This window comes from Carcharodon carcharias, chromosome 12, assembly GCF_017639515.1.
Source record: "Carcharodon carcharias isolate sCarCar2 chromosome 12, sCarCar2.pri, whole genome shotgun sequence".
In the NCBI taxonomy this organism is placed as follows: domain Eukaryota; kingdom Metazoa; phylum Chordata; class Chondrichthyes; order Lamniformes; family Lamnidae; genus Carcharodon; species Carcharodon carcharias.
This window is the reverse complement of record NC_054478.1, coordinates 31,247,500-31,264,023: the sequence shown is the minus strand read 5'-3', so window position 1 is coordinate 31,264,023 and position 16,524 is coordinate 31,247,500. Positions and strand designations below refer to the sequence as shown.

Genomic DNA, 16,524 nt, shown 5'->3' with positions numbered 1-16,524 from the left:
CCCTCTATCCACACACGCTACTTCCTCAAAGAATTCCAACAAGTTGGTTAAACATGGTTTCCCTTTCACAAAACCATGTTGACTCTGCCTGATTACCTTGAACTTATTCAAGTGCCCTGCTATAGCTTCTTTAATAATAGCTTCTAACATTTTCCTTATGACAGATGTTAAGCTAACAGGCCTGTAGTTCCCACTTTCTGTCTCCCTCCCTTTTTGAATTATGGAGTTACATTTGCTATCTTTCAATCTAATTGAACATTTCTCGAATCTAGTGAGTTTCGGAAAATTAAAACCAATGCATCAACTATCTCACTAGACACTTCTTTTAAGGCCTTAGGATGAAGTCCATCAGGACCCGGGCACTTGTCAGCCCGCAACTCCAACAATTTACTCAGTAACATTTCTCTGGTGATTGTAACTTTCCTGAGTTCCTTCCTACCTTCTACTTCCTGATTTATAGTTGCTTCTGGGATGTTACTTGTACCCTCTAAAGAGAAGACTGATGCAAAATACCTGTTCAATTCATCTGCCATTTCCTTGTTTTCCATTATCAATTCTTCAGACTTACTTTCTATAAGACCAACACTCATTTTGCTAACTCATTTTTTTGTTAAATATGTATAGAAAATCATCTGTTTCTATATTTCTGGCCAGTTTTCTCTCATACTCTAATTTTCTCCCCCTTATTTATCTCTTAGTCATCCATTGCTGTTCCTTATATTCTGTCCAATCTTCTGGCCTTCCATCTATTTTTGAACGATTATATCCTTTTTCTTTAAGTTTGATACTATATTTAACCTTTCTAGTTAACCATGAATGGTGAGTCCATCCCTTAGTCTTTTTCTTACTCATTGAAATGTGTCTACTATTTATTCAGTTTCTAAAAATGCCAGACGGAATGGTTATATATTGTTATAATTTCTGTAAATACCGGTGAAGAGCTAAGAACAAATTAGCTAGTAACTAATTGTTATGTGTAAGTGTTCCAGGGGACCACATTTCACAGCTGCACTAGAGACTCATGAGACGTGTAACAGAACCTGTCCATACCAGTCCTTTTAGCGTACAAGACTGCATGGCAAGTTAAAAACAAAGAGTTCTGCTCTCTCCAAGTTTAAAGTTTTATGATTACCAACATCTGGGATCCAAAAGACAAGAATACAACAGTGGCATTTATAATTTCCTGTTTTATTTATCCTTTTGTTTGTGAACATCTTCAGTTACTATTTAAGGAAAAGTTCATTAAATTGTAAAAGAAAGTGCTCATGGTGATGCAAGCTTGCTCTTTCCTTGGAAAGTAATTTGTACAAGAACATAAAGATTAACTGAACCAATTTCTACCAAAGATCTACACGCTTAATCAGGCTCATGGTGCTTGCTATCAATAGCACAACTATTTCAGAGAAACATAAGAGAGGATAGGACCTACAGTCCATTTGGTCAGTCACAAAAACCATTCCCTTGAATAATTCCAAATCCCCCATAAGTATTTCCACAAGATAGGATAGATCTAGACTTCGTGCAACCATGCAAAATGGACATTGAAAATCAGCAGCCCCTTTTACATCTCTTGCAACTATTGTCTCCAGTAAAATCAAATCAGACAGATGTAAAGCATGTTGTTGACTCACTGCACTATCACACAGTCAAGATCTATTCTTATCTGTCAATGCTGCAATCCATTCCATATATTCACCATCTTTTACAACAACAACTTCATTTATATAATGTGGTTAATGTGATGAAACATTCCAAGGCATTTCACAGGAGTGTTATAAAACAAAGCACAACACTGAGTCACATAAGGAGATATTAACTTGTGACCAAAAGCTTGGTTAAAGAGGTAGGTTTTAAGGAGTGTTTTAAAGTAGGAAGGCAAAGTAGAGAGGCGGAGAGGTGTAGAGAGGGAATTTCAGAGCTTGGGGCCAATTGAAGGCATGGCCACCAATAGTGCAGCAATTAAAATCAGGATACACAAGCACCAGCAGCAGAGGGGTGCAGATATTGTAGAGGATTGTGGAGCTGGAAGACATTACAAAGATGGGGAGGGCCAAAGCCATGGAACTTTTTGAAAACAAGGATGCGAATTTTAAAATCAAGATGCCACTTGACCAGGAGCCAATGTTAGTCAGCAAGCACAGAAGTGATAGGGCAATGGGAGTTCCTAAGAGTTTAGACACAGGCAGCAGACATAAAGCAATTGCATTTAAACTGCCTGTGCACTTTCCTTCTACTAAGCTTGTGTTTGTGTTACTTCCAGAATTAATAGCTTTTTCTTAAACATATTATCAAAGTTCAATTTATCTGTTCCTTTTAGGATCCTCACATTAATAATACCTCGCTGAGCCTTCAATGCACGTGTAAACATTCAGTGTGAGCAGACAGATGCACTATTATACCATCCATCACAATATGATCATTTATTAAGAAATGACTCTGAATGAGTGTTTGATGAATAGTACTTAAAAAAAAAAATGGCCAAGAGCTATAACGAGAAACAGGGATGGGGAGCAGGTGGAGAGCTGGATTAACATTTATACAGCACCAAGTCACGGGTCCAAATATGAGGAGGTATGCCAGCATCCTGCCAGCTGTTGCCCAAATGCTGACCCTGCCAAAGTATATGGGATCAATGGGATAGTGTCTCATTGCATAGGGACAATGGGCACCTGTGCCACTAAGGGTGCACTTTGGACACCCATCAGCCTAGTACTGCTAGAAACTCCGGCTTCTGCTCCCTTTGTGGTGGATTTTCTTCCTACATCAGTACATTCTTCACTCCCCTTCATAAAAGGGGCTTTAGAAAAATGTATGTTTTTCTTTCGGGGACGCAGGCTTTAACCTTAACCTGATTCCCCCATCTCCCAAAGGAATCCATCTACACCATCCACGAGGTTGGCATGCCTCATCTAACTTGGCATGTCTGCCTTCAAATTTATGTCAATCATTCGAGCCATGGAAGTCCCAGCCTAGGGAGTCTGCACTCTCTGCCAAACTGTCTCCAAATTAACAGCCTTGTAAAGAGAGGCGGAGGCTCTGTCCCTTTGAGGCCACTTGAATCATCCTAATTAAGGCCACAGCCTACAATATATAGATTCTGGTATAGCCTCCAGTCATTTCGCTTGGGTCAGGCATGGCCATATAGATTCAGGGCCCACATCTCAGAGAAGGCCCTGAAATGCTTCACACAAATTCGTTTTTGAAGTGCAGTCAATATTGTGCAGGCAATCAAGGCAGCCACTTTGCACACAGTTAGATCCTACAAACAGCAACCGAATCAGTGATCAGTTAATCTGTTTTCAGTGGAATTGATCGAGGAAAGAATGCTGGTCAGAAAAGCTCCAAATGTTACTTGGAAAAAAATGAAATGGGCTGGTAACAGACGTCTGCACAGGCATTCCTTTGGTTTAGCATATCAACCATCAACATCTCCAACACAGCATCATCCCCTCAGCAGAGTATCAGCCCAGATTATGAGGTCAAGTCCTGCAGTTGACTTGTTTGAAACTGAGAAGCAAAAATCTTGACAACTGAGCCAAACCAACCACTTGCAGCTATCATAACAGTTTCTGTGCTGTAGCTTCAGACACCCTGTTGTTAGAGTTCGACCAACATTTCCACAATATAGTGATACCAGCCCTGTAAATGCATTGTTAGAAAAGCTCTTTTGGTGAGTGAGTAAACAGCTTCTTTATATTTTGAAATGTAGCTTAGCAACTGTACACATAGCCTTGAGCTTGTTCATTTATGATACTTTAAATAATAAATCTCAATTTTGTGCTCATAAAATCTTTTACAATGTGCAGGGCAACATGGCCTCATTTGTGCCATTAAGCATATTTTCCAAGACATTACTCAGTATAAAATTGCTAAATTGCTTTGTGCCCTATTTTAACAGATATATTAACATTATTAAAATGTAGAGATTAATATCTGTATTAAAACAGCAAACAAATTTTCTACTGATGTGTTAAGTGTTTGCGAATACTGCAAACTCAATATATTTTTCGGTTAATACACTTGACTTCAGTCTCTGGAATAGTGCAGTGTAATTGCTGCATGTCCCCACATCCACACAATGGCTGCAGCATTGTTAGATTCACCCTTTAAGGCACGACAAAGAAAATCCAGAAGAAACAGAAAGTCTGTATCACCACGTGTCAGCAACACACAAGAAGTAAATTGAAATAAAGACAGAAAACGCTGGAAACTCTCAGCAGATCAGGCAGCATCTGTGGAGGGAGAAACAGGGTTCAGGTCAATGACCTTTCATCAGAACTCATGATTATCAAACTAAAACTTTTCTCTCTTCACAAATACTGCCTGACTTGCGGAACTTTTCCAGCATTTTTGTTTTTATTTTATATGTTTTGACAGGGCGGATTTGGAAAGGATATTTTCTCTTGCAGGAGAATCTAGAACTAGGGAGCACTGTTTAAAAATAAGGGGCCGCCCATTTAGGACAGAGATGAGGAGTAACTTTTTCTCTCAGAAGGTCGTGAGTCTTTGGAACTCTCTTCCTCAAAAGGCGGTGGAAGCAGAGTCTTTGAATATTTTTAAGGCACTGGTGGATAGATTCTTGATAAATGGGGTTGAAAGGTTATTGGAGGTAGGCGGATGTAGTAACTAAAGGTATAGTCTCTCCTTCTGTCTATCAGGAGTCACGCGATGTTCTGGAAGGCTCCAACCAATGATCCCTGAGCGCGGGCAATCCGGGGGGTAGGGCTTCCTGATGAGGGTCCTGATCAAGCATGTAGCACCTGAAAAGATCTCTATAATAAAGTTGATCTGTTTCTTGTTGAAACCTGTCTGCTCTGTCAAGTCATTACATTTAGCGACGAGGGTAAAATAGCTCCTAAGCTTCGCCTCGCCCTGTTACTGTGAGTATATCGGGTCTTAAGAAAAAGAAAAGACTATTCACTAGTCATGCCACTCCTCAGCAGAATCGATCCTTCTGATGCGACGACGTTAGACTGGAACCAGCATGTAAAGCACTTCGGATTTTATTTCGTAGTGAACAAAATTGCCACAGAGGAAAAGCAGAAAGCCATCCTTTTGAGTGTATGTGGCAGTAAGACATACAATCTCATTTGCAACCTGACGGCCCTGAGTGCGCCCAATTCTAAGTCCTATAATGAATTAGTGGACCTTGTGAAAATGCACTTCCAGCTGAAGCCATCCGTAATCACACAGTGGTTTAAATTTAATTCCAGAGTTTGGGCCCTGGGAGAGTCCATCGCAACCTATATGGCAAACCTTAAGCAGTTGACAGAACTGAGACTTCAGGGGCACGTTAAATGATTTGCTGCGGGACTGATTAGTTTGTGGAGTTCAAGGCGATACCATTCAGCGCTGTTTACTCGCCGAGATCGATTTCGACTTTAAGTGTGCCCTGGAAATCTTCCTTGCCATAGAAAGTGCTGTGAGAGTCTCACAGGCTTTGCAACACATGGAAAATAACGCCATTCTTCCCGTAGGGGGGGAACCTGCTTCCGAGCGTGGTGTGCAAACCAGAGACACAGCATCGAAGCAAGATGCAATGTTTGCTATTAGAAACTCGCAAAGGCCTAGTAGAAACACTTTCGCAGTGACTCCAAGATTAAGTTGTTATAGATGTTACGGGGAGAAGGCGGAAGAATGGGGTTGAGGAACTTATCAGCCATGATTGAATGGTGGAGCAGACTCGATGGGCCGAATGGCCTAAATTCTGCTCCTAAGACTTATGGCCTTATGTGGAGGTGACCATGGACCGGACATCTGTAAATTCAAGGAGGCAGAATGCCACTACTACCATAAGAAAGGTCATGCAGTAAGGCAATGGAGGCCAGAGCCGAAACAGCCTGTAAAGCAGCAAACCAACATGATTGAATTAAAAAGTACAGCAGAACCCAAAGCCACCACCACCGACTCTTATTCCCTATATAACGTAACTGCTGTAAAATCCAAACCTATCACTGTCACAATCCAAGTTAATGAGAAGCCACTAATAATGAAGGTGGATATGGGTGCCTCAACTACAGTGATAATCTTTTAAATAGAAACTGTCAGCTGAACTCTTTCGAGTACAAGCCCATTTCCATCTGTTTCAGATGAAGTTACATTGTTTCATAGTTTGCCATTGTGAGATTTGAACTCTTGATCTTGGGGTTACAAACCCAGTACCATAACCACTTGGCTATTTAGGCCAAGCCCTCAACTACAGTGATGGGAGTGCACACTTTCAAATACCTTAATGAAGATAGACAGCCAATAAACCTGGAGCAGACAACTGCTAAATTAAAGACATACACTGGAGAATCTATTCAGGTAAAGGGCATTGCCACAGTACCATGTCTTATAGGCAACAGACAGCCTAGCTGCCTATAATAATAGTGAAAGGAGAAGGACCAAGTATTTTAGGCCGAGACTGGTTACAGAAAATCTAGCTTGGCTGATCTGAGATATTTCACCTGAGAACAGGAGGAGTTCCTGAACTGCTGAGGAAACATGACATGGTACTTCGGGATGAATTAGGGAAGTTAAAAGGTGTGTAGGCCAAGATTTTTGTGGATCTTCGGGCGACAACACGTTTCTTTAAGGCCAGACCTTTGCCTTATGCCTTGAAGGAGAAGGTGAATACAGAACTGTGCCGGTTAGAAAAGCTGGGCATTATCCAACCAGTCCAATTCTCGGAGTGGGCAACACCTATAGTTCCGGTGGTTAAGCCTGAACAAACAATATGTATTTGTGGGGACTATAAATTAACTGTGAATAAGGCAGCAAAATTAGACAAGTACCCCATTCCAAGGATAGATGACTTATATGCAAAGCTGGCCGGAGACAAATCCTATACAAATTGGATATGAGCCACACTTACAACTATTAGAACTGGATAGCACATCGAGAGAATACGTGACTATTAACACACACAAGGGTCTTTATCAGTATATGCGCCTACTCTCTGGAGTATTATCTGCATGCACTATCTTCCAGAGAACAATGCAAGGACTTTCCCAGTTGGTAATGTACCTATATGATGTTCTGATCACAGGATCAACTGAGACTGAAAACTTGGCCAACCTGGAGGAGATGCTAAGAAGGTTCATGGAAGCCAGCTTACGGTTACAGAAGGAAAAATGCACATTTCAAGTGCCACAAGTTACTTACCTGGATCACAGGGTGGACACCATGGGTTTACGTCTGGTAGAAGAGAAAGTTAAGACAATCAAAGATGCAACCTCACCATCCAATGTAAGTGAACTCGAGCCCTCCTGGGTAAGATCAACGACTATAGCCGCTTCTTGCCTAACTTATCAACTGTGTTGGTGCCATTACACTGGTTGTTAAAAAAGAATCACCGTTGGTCATGGAATTCACAACAGGAAGAAGCTTTTGTGAAAGCAAAGAAACTGTTATATTTGTGTTTATTGGTACAATAAAAGCCATCGAAAGAGTTGGTATTAACATGTGATGCCTCTCCTTATGGTGTAGGAGCTGTGTTATCACATAGAATGGAAAATGGATCAGAAAGGCCCATTGGCTATGCCTCGAGAACCCCCTCCACATCCAAGAAGACTTATTCCCTCCATACCCGAGTCAACCTAGTCAACCTTCTCTGGACTGCCTCCAATACCAGTATATCTTTCCTTAGATAAGGGGACCAAAACTGTTCACAGTATTCTAGGTGTGGTCTAATTAGCGCCTTGTATAGTTTTGGCAAGACTTCCCTCTTTTTAGACTCCATTCCCTTTGAAATAAAGGCCAACATTCCACTTGCCTTCCGGTGTTGTGCTATTACTGAATTTCTTGGACTCTTCGCCTGTGTGTGAGAAGCAAATTAGAAAATGGACGAACAGAGATCCAATATTGTCGAAAGTCAGAGACTTTGTTTTGCAAGGATGGTCAAATTCGCCTGTATATGAAGATTTGAGAACATTCCACACCAGAAACAGAGCTAAGCTGTCAAGACGGAATTTTGTTGTGGGGAACAAGAGTTGTCGTCCCACCACAAGGAAGGGAACCACTCTTGACAGAGCTTCACAGTGCGTATCCAGGCATATCAAAGATGAAAATGCTTGCGCAAAGCTATTTCTGTTGGCCAGGCATTGACAGTGACATTGAAAGCATGGTCAAGCATTGTCAGCAACAACAGAAGTTGCCTGTTTCAGCTTCCCTGCATCAGTGGGAGTGGCCTGGTCAACCATGGGTTAGACTACATATCAATTCTGTAGGACCATTCGTAGGTACCATGTTTTTGTTGATTGTAGATGCACATTCTCAATGGATGGATGTATATGAAAGTCAGATCACCAACATTGAGCGCAACTATCAAGAAGTTGCATCGTAGTTTTGGCATACATGGGCCTATCTGAAATCATCGTTTCTGATAACAGTACAGCCTTTACCAGCACAGAGTTTCAGAAATTCATGAATCTGAATGGAATCAGACATATTAAAATAGCCCCTTACCATCCCTCATCGAATGGTTTAGCCGAGAGAGCTGTATAAACTTTCAAATCAGGAATGAAAAGGTTATCAGAAGGTACTCTAGAATCTCGACTTCCCACTTTCTTCTCAGTTATCCTACAACATCACATTCGACTACGGGTTCAACACCATCTGAATTATTGCTGAAATGCTGCTGCCGTACACAGTTAAGTCTGGTATTTCCAAATTTAGAGGGGAAGGTAGAGTGGAATCAGTGTAATCAAAAATTGATCCATAATATATACGGCAAAGCTTGCAAATTAAGTGTAGGTGACACGGTATTCGTGTGAAATTTTGGAAGTGGACCTTGTTGGGTACCTGGAACCATTGTCTCAGAGACTGGTCCATTATCTTTCCAAGTATAAGTGGAAAACAGAATCATTCGTAATCATGTAGATTATATTTGTGCTAAAGAGACATTCCAACAACCATCTATCTCGCCTGTGATTAACGTCGAAACATCAATCCCTGAGGTGACAGGTCGACCTAGAATGGGCATGCCCGATGTCTCTGTAGAGTTGCCAAACCCAGAACTGCCACTTTCTAATGATGTATCTCATGCTGCAGTTCTAGATCCTGTCGATATATAGATATATGGATATTCAAATGTTTCCTTGTAAATAGAATTTGTAAAAAACGAAAGTGAAGGAAACGTAATAGCTGAAGATATAGTTTCTCCTGCTGTCTATCAGGAGTCACGTGAAGTTCTGGGAGGCTCCGATCAATTAACCCTAAGCGCAGGCAATCCAGGGAGGTGGGGCTTCCTGACAAGAGTCTTGTTCAAGCCTATAGCACCTGAAAAGCTCTCTATAATAAAGTTTATCTGCTACTGGTTGAAACCTGTCTGCTCCATCGAGTCATTACAGCGGGAATGTGGGGTTGTGGTTACATTCAGATCAGCTATGATCTTATTGAATGGCAGAGCAGACTCAAATGGCTAAGTGGCCTACTCCTGCTCCTAATACATATGTTCATATGTTATATTAGATTTCCAGCATCTGCAGTAGGTTGCTTTTGTTCAGGAGGTAGATTGATTGGTCGTGTGGAGGGGGTGAAACCTGGAAGATGACCTACTCTGATTAGACATCTCAAATATGAAATCAAATTTTGAGTGTACACGATAGGTAGACTACAGATTTCCAAATCAGCAAAAGGGGAACTATTGACTCTAGGAAAACATTGGAAGTATATTTAAGATCAGGAATGCCATATAAATGGAAGTCTTCAATCAGCCAAATAGAAACTGGAAAACTTCAAATGCTCTAAAGTTCAAATGGAATACATAATGTCTTTATGAACCAATATATCAAGAAAGATTTGAGAGGCAGTGCCCATTTTGACCTGGTGTACTGCTAATGGCTCAGAAAATATGCAGCAAATGTTTGTTACAGCGTCCTTAGTGGAGAGCCATTATAGAATGAGCAATGATCTGGAAATCAGAAATACTTAAGATCTTGGGTCGGATTTTCATGTCAGAGGCAAGAATCAGGAGATGGCACTAATCCTGCATCCTATACACACCTCCATACTGAGACTAAAATAAAAGCAAAATACTGCGGATGCTGGAAATCGGAAATAAAAAACAGAAAATGCTAGAAAAGCTCAGCAGGTCCGGTAGCATCTCTGGAGACAGAAACAGAGTTAACGTTTTGAGACTGTATGACTCTTATTCAGAGCTGGAGAAAGGTAGATGGATTTTACACTGTTTAAGAAGGGGTGGAGCAGGTGAAGCAGAACAGAGACATACGGACTTGAAACATTAACTCTGTTTCTCTCTCCACTGATGCTACCAGACTTGTGGAGTTTTTCCAGCATTTTCTGTTTCCATATTGAGACTGCTGGGAGACAGGGTATTCTGGGGGTCCAGGCCCTAATGTGGCCTGGAGACAGCAAGCCCAAGACACAAATGAATGAAGGCCCCCTCATCCCCACTTGTCCCCCTCACCTCTCTGATTCTCAACCCCTCCCCCATTATCTTCTATACAAACAGAACTCACAAGCTCTTTTATAACAAAGGGAAGCCATTGAATAGCCCATAAAACTTCCCAAGTAAATGAAGAGGCTCGTGAAACCAGGAGTAAACAGAGCCAACCACTTGTAAAACAATTAGGCTGTTGTTAAGACAATTAGGCAGTTGGTTTGCATCCAAGAGCCCATAAGACTCCCAAAGTAAACAAGCAGACTTCAGAACTGCCATTTCAACAGATGTCAAGACTGAACGCATGAAAGCAATGGGAAAAGATTACACATTTACACTTTGTTATAATACAAGGCTACCCTTTCAATAATGTGAAATGTACTCTACTTTTTTATCCGTTAGATGAAATTTTTTGTAATATTCATCTTTTATTTGACAACTTACCCGGTGGCAAAAGTAACAATCTGGCAAGTACCTTGTTTAAGAGATATTTGCAGCTTCTAATCACAGCACCGTCATGATGCACCTTATTAAACAGATACAACTCATGCTACAGCATTTCATAATGAACCATGAAGGAGACAGAACCATGTAACTTACCTTTTAAACTCTTCCTACCTCCAATCCATGGACCACCTCTCCAAGCAGCTGGTATAAAATGTAACCTCTGCTAAAGTCCCACTGCATCCATGAAAATTAAAAGACTTACCGTGGACAGGCTCTCAATGAGCCACAGTGCTGTCAATTGCCTCCTTATTAGGAGGTGGGCTCTGTGGCCTGCTTTCTCCCCCAGCCTCATGAAAATGGTCCAGGGTGGAAACGGAGATGTGACCTTTAGGCAGGCCACTCGACAGGCATTTTTTCTGATCCCACTGCTCCCAATCAGGTCCCTGAAAATTTGGCAACTTGCGTCAGGTTAAATTCAAGATGGTGGCTAAAACTATAGCAAATGCAGTGGAGCAGTTTACTCAACAAATTTCAGTGAAGGATATTTGGAAGACCTGTAAAGGAATAGTGCTGAGCATTCAGGACACATACGTTCCTAAAGCCAACAAACTCAGACTAAGTAAACATGACAAACAAGCTCACAAGTGAAATAAGGAAGGGAAATGTCTTCTACATAACCTGTAGAGAGAGGGAGGAAGGACTTCACTGGGATGAATCTACAAAGATACAGAAACACGCTAAACGGTGATCAGAGGGCCAGAGACGAATCGAGATAAAAGCATAGTGGCAGAGATTAAATACAGGAAAAAAGAATTATTTTAGTACTACAACAGTAATAGTCAGAAGTGATGAAAAATACTAACAGAAATAAATGCGATTGAAACTAAGGATAAACAGATTGAGCTGAATCTTCTGAGCAGAAGATTTCCTCAACCCAAAGCTACTACGCATTTCTTCCAGATCTTTCGATCATGGCTATCAGAGAAATGAACAGTGCAGTGTTCCCCCACCACCCCCACCACCCCCACCTCATCTCAGCATTATATGGCCTACCCCTTACTCTGAGGCTATGTTCCCTGGATCTAGACTCACCAGTCAGGGGAAACATTCTACCTACATCTACCCTGTTACGCCCTGTAAGAATTTTGTAAGTTTCAATTAGATCATTTCTCATCCTTCAAAACTCTAGAAAATACAGGCCTAGTTTCCTCCATCTCTCCTCATAAGCCAATCCCACCATCCCATGGATTCATCTGTTAATTCTCCATTGCACTCCCTCTATGGCAGGTACATCCTTCCTGAGATATGACGGCCAAAACTGTACACAATACTCCAGGTGCAGTCTCACTATGGGTCAATACAATTGCAGCAAGGCATCTTTACTTTGATATAAATTAAATAGAATTTCACACATTGGAATAAAGTGTAAAATGCCTAATACGGTGCCCATTTTCCAAAGAGAGGACAAAATAGGCATAGACAGCTACAGACCTATTAGCTTACCTCCAACCATAAAATAATTATCAGGAGTAAACTCAAAAATTATCAGTCCAATAAAAACGTAACACACAGCTGTCAATGTGGACTCAGGAGTGAAAGATCTGGCTTAAGCAATCTCGTCTCTTCTTCTGTGCAGAAACCATAATACTGGTGAACTGTGCAGCCCTCTAAGACATGGTACACTTTGATTTTCAAATGACATTTGACAAAGTTCCACATGGAAGACTTTAAGTTTATGTCAAAGCTGTAGAGACCCAAGGTTTATGTTGGGAATGGGTAAGAAATTGGTAGAGGTAGAAAGCAATGGAGCAGAATTATGTCCAGATGGAGGAAATGTATTCTTTGCATATCACAAGAGAGACTTAAATAAACAGGGACACTGAAGATAATATTTGAAGTGCTAGTATCATTCATAGGAAAAGTAAACAAATGAATAGAAGTTACAGAAAGTTATGAACCTGAATGAAAAATAAACGTACTTGAATAGCACCTTTTATGATCTCAAGATTTTGCAAAGAGCTTTACAGCTAATCAATTACTTTTGAAGCGTAGTTGCTCTTATAACATAGGGATGTAATTCAAGCTATGCAGTGCTACGGTAAGAGCTTGAATATTGTGTTCATTTCCAGTTACCAAGAAACAAAGGAAGGCAGCAAAGAGATAAGATACAAAACTGATCCCTAGTGGTAAAAGCCTCAAGAAACTTGTACTTTTCAGCCTGGAAAGGAAGAATCTGTGAGGTAGTCTTATGGGAAATATATATTAGAGATATTGTTTAGAAAAATAAAACAACTTGCACGTATACAGCACCTTTTATATCCTCAGGGTATCCCAAAATGTTCGACAACAAATTAATTCCTGTTGAAGTATAGTCACAATTCACTTACAGCAAGGTCCCAAAGACAGCAGTGAGATAAGTAATCAGGTAATCTATTTTTGGTGATGTTAAAGAATAAATGTTGAGTAGATCACAAGAAATATCCTATTCTTCTTTGAGTAATGCCATGGGATCTTGATGATTCACCTGAGAACCTTAGTTGAACCTCTCATTTGAATGATACCATTTCCTCCGATCACCTCATAGTTTGAGCTTTTACTCCCTATGTTTCTAGCAATGCTTTGAGCTGCCTAGATATCTATACAAGTAAGCGTTGCCACCAGTGACCAAACAGAACTCTCATTTCATTTCTGCCTACTGGTGTTATCACATGCTTTAAGTGACTTTCCTTGACTTCAGAAGGCAGCAGATGTACACTGCTGAATGAGGCTTTAAATTTATAATATCAAACAGCACGTCCCAGCCACTGTTCGCAACGGGCGGGGTACAGACCGTACATAATCAGCCCGTGCTTGCAAAACTCAAAACAATGTCCAACAATAGATGTGATTCCGTAATTGTACGACATTTGCTAAATAATCCTTAATGTGCTAACAATTGACAACCAATTTAAAATCATCAGTCAGGCTCGCAATGTGGTGCATCTGCATGTACTGGAAGCTACATATGTTAATACACAGGGCCCTGTTCTTTGCAGACAGAAAGAACATGTACATACATTGTGCCTGTTTCAGCTAAACAAAATAAGTGACAGCCATTCGCTGACTCATTTTTCAGGGCAGTGCCTTGACCAATCAGGGTCAAGCTGCTTGGTTTAAATTTCAAAAAATGCTTGGCCGGTCACCATCAGTGGTGCATTCTCTATGGCAACACCACTTGCCAACCAATCAGCACTCTTTTCACATATAGTATAAGTTGTTGTTTCCCCCATTATACTGGTATTCTTGCGAGTGTCCTCATGAGCACAAGATGAAAAGCTTAGACATGTCTCTTTCTTCAGCAATAATTGAATTGTACAATTTAGATTTTACAGTGGCTATTAAGCTTGAATATTTAATAATTGGAAACTAACCAAAATCAACGACTGCTGCATAATGCAGCACTCAGAATCAGAAGGTTGTAGGTTCAAGTCCTACTCCAGAGACTTGACCATAAAATCTATGCTGATACTCCCAATTCACTACTGAGGGAATGCAGCACTGTCCGGCTTTCAAATGAGAAGTTAAGCTGAGCCTTGTCTGCCCCCTCAGATGTAAAAGGTCCCATAGCACTATTCCTTTGATGAGTAGGGGAGTTCTCCCTGGTGTCTTGGCTAATATTTATCCCTCAGTCAGCATCAATAAAACAGATTACGTGATCATTACCACATTGGTATTTGTGGGACCTTGCTGTTCACAAATTGGCTGCTACATTTCCTATAGTACAACAGTGATGACACTTCAGATTATGTACATGTTTAGCCTACAGTCTCATAACTAAGCCACATGTAACAAAGTAACAGACTATGAGGGCCATGTACTCACTTCCCTGCCACTGAGGGCCAGCTGCTTTAGAGTGCACACGTGATATTGGTCTTTTCAGTACCCTTATTAACAGAACTGTTTACAGGTCTTCTTAATTAAATTAACTGGATGTCTAATTGCACCACTATATTCTACTATCATTCTGTATGATTTCCTACATTACAACAGTGAATACACTTCAAAAGTATTTCATTGGCTGGTGAAGCACTTTGGAATGTTCTGGAGGCATGGAAGGCACTATATAAATGCAAGTTCTTCCTTGCTTTCCATATTAAAGGTACATAACACTCATTATAGTGCACCATGCTTCTTTTTTTCCAATAGCCGTGGGAGTAATCTTATCTGCCCATCTATCATCAAAGGCTTCAAGCATGCTTTCCAAGTTGAACCAACCAGGCTGAGAAATATTTTCCAGAGAAGAGGAGAGATTGCACAAACTAGGGTTGCATTCCCTGGAATTTAGAAGGTAAGAGTTAGTTTTATCAAAGTTTTCAAGGTGTTAGGGGAACAGATAGGGTAGAGAGAGAGAGAGAGAAACCATGTCTGCTGGTTGGGGAGTCTACAGCTAAGGGACATAAACAAAAAATTAGAGCCAGACTTTTCAGGAATAAAATTAGGAAACATTTTTACAATGAAAGGGTGGTAGAAATTTGGAACTCTCTTCCACAAATGGCAATCAATGTTGGATCAATTGTTAATTTGAAATCGGAGATTGATCAGTTTCTGATGACCAAAAATATTAAGGGATACGGGGCTAAGTGGTGTATATGGCACTAAGTCACGGATCAGCCCTGATCTCAATTAATGGCAGAACAGGCTCGAGGGGCTAAATGGCCCTCATTCCTTGGTTTCTAGGAAACGACCAAGGCTAAGTAAAATACCTTACCAAATCATAGACAAAAACACTTTGTTTTTGGCTCTAGCACTTCTTGGGGCCAATCTTAACTGTTATTGCCCAACCAGGATTGCTCCTCCTGGCCTTATTAAAAACATGGTAGCCTGTTCCACATTGATGTCGGTGGATTTTCTACATTCTCAAACCAGTGAATCCCATCACAGTGCCAACTTGGCATGCACAACTACACATGAATCCATGTCAATGAAGCTCAATCCTTGAAATGGTTCAGGCCTCGCCAACAACGGATAAGACCACCCATCTTGCACTAAAGGTTGAAACCAGCTCCACTGTACCACTAAGCTCGGCAGAGTCATTTTCAACCTCACCACTTGACTGTTAACCTGGAGGAGTGTATCGTCTGCCCATTGGAGAACCTGAAGATTATCTGTTCCACATAAAGGAACTTACAATTTTAAACTTGAGTGGGCCAGCTTTTTCCCAATTTAATCCTGATCTGTCTCACTCTACATCAAAGTCTACCTCTTCCTTATTCCTTTCTACTTGTTGTCATATGCTTGTCATGGCAATTACCATTGTATGACCTCAAAGACATCAGCTTCTGTTAGAAGCACAGGATGATTACAGCACAGGAGGAGGCTATTTGACCCATCATGTCTATGCCAGCTCCCTGCAAGAGCAACTAAACTAGTCCCACCTCCCCACTCTGTCCCTGCAGCACTGCGAATATTTTCTCTTCAAATAATTATCCAATTCCCTTTTGAAAGCCATGATTAAATCTGGCAATGCATTCCAATCGTTGTGTTAAAAAAAGATTTTCCTCATATCGCTGTTGGTTCTTTTGCCAATCACATTACATTGTGGAGTATTCTGATTCTTGACCCCTCCAACAACAGGAACAGTTCCTCCCTATCCGCTCTGCCTCAACCGATCATGATTGTCACAGCTCTCTCAACTTTCTCTTTTCCAAGGAGAA

General features: G+C 40.9%; 1 protein-coding gene across 7 annotated transcripts in view; it reads right to left on the bottom strand.

Moving 5' to 3' along the window:
• Window positions 1-16,524, bottom strand: part of gli2a (GLI family zinc finger 2a) — a 357,210-nt gene that overhangs the window by 301,753 nt on the left and 38,933 nt on the right. The gene's annotated exons all lie outside the window — the stretch shown is intronic.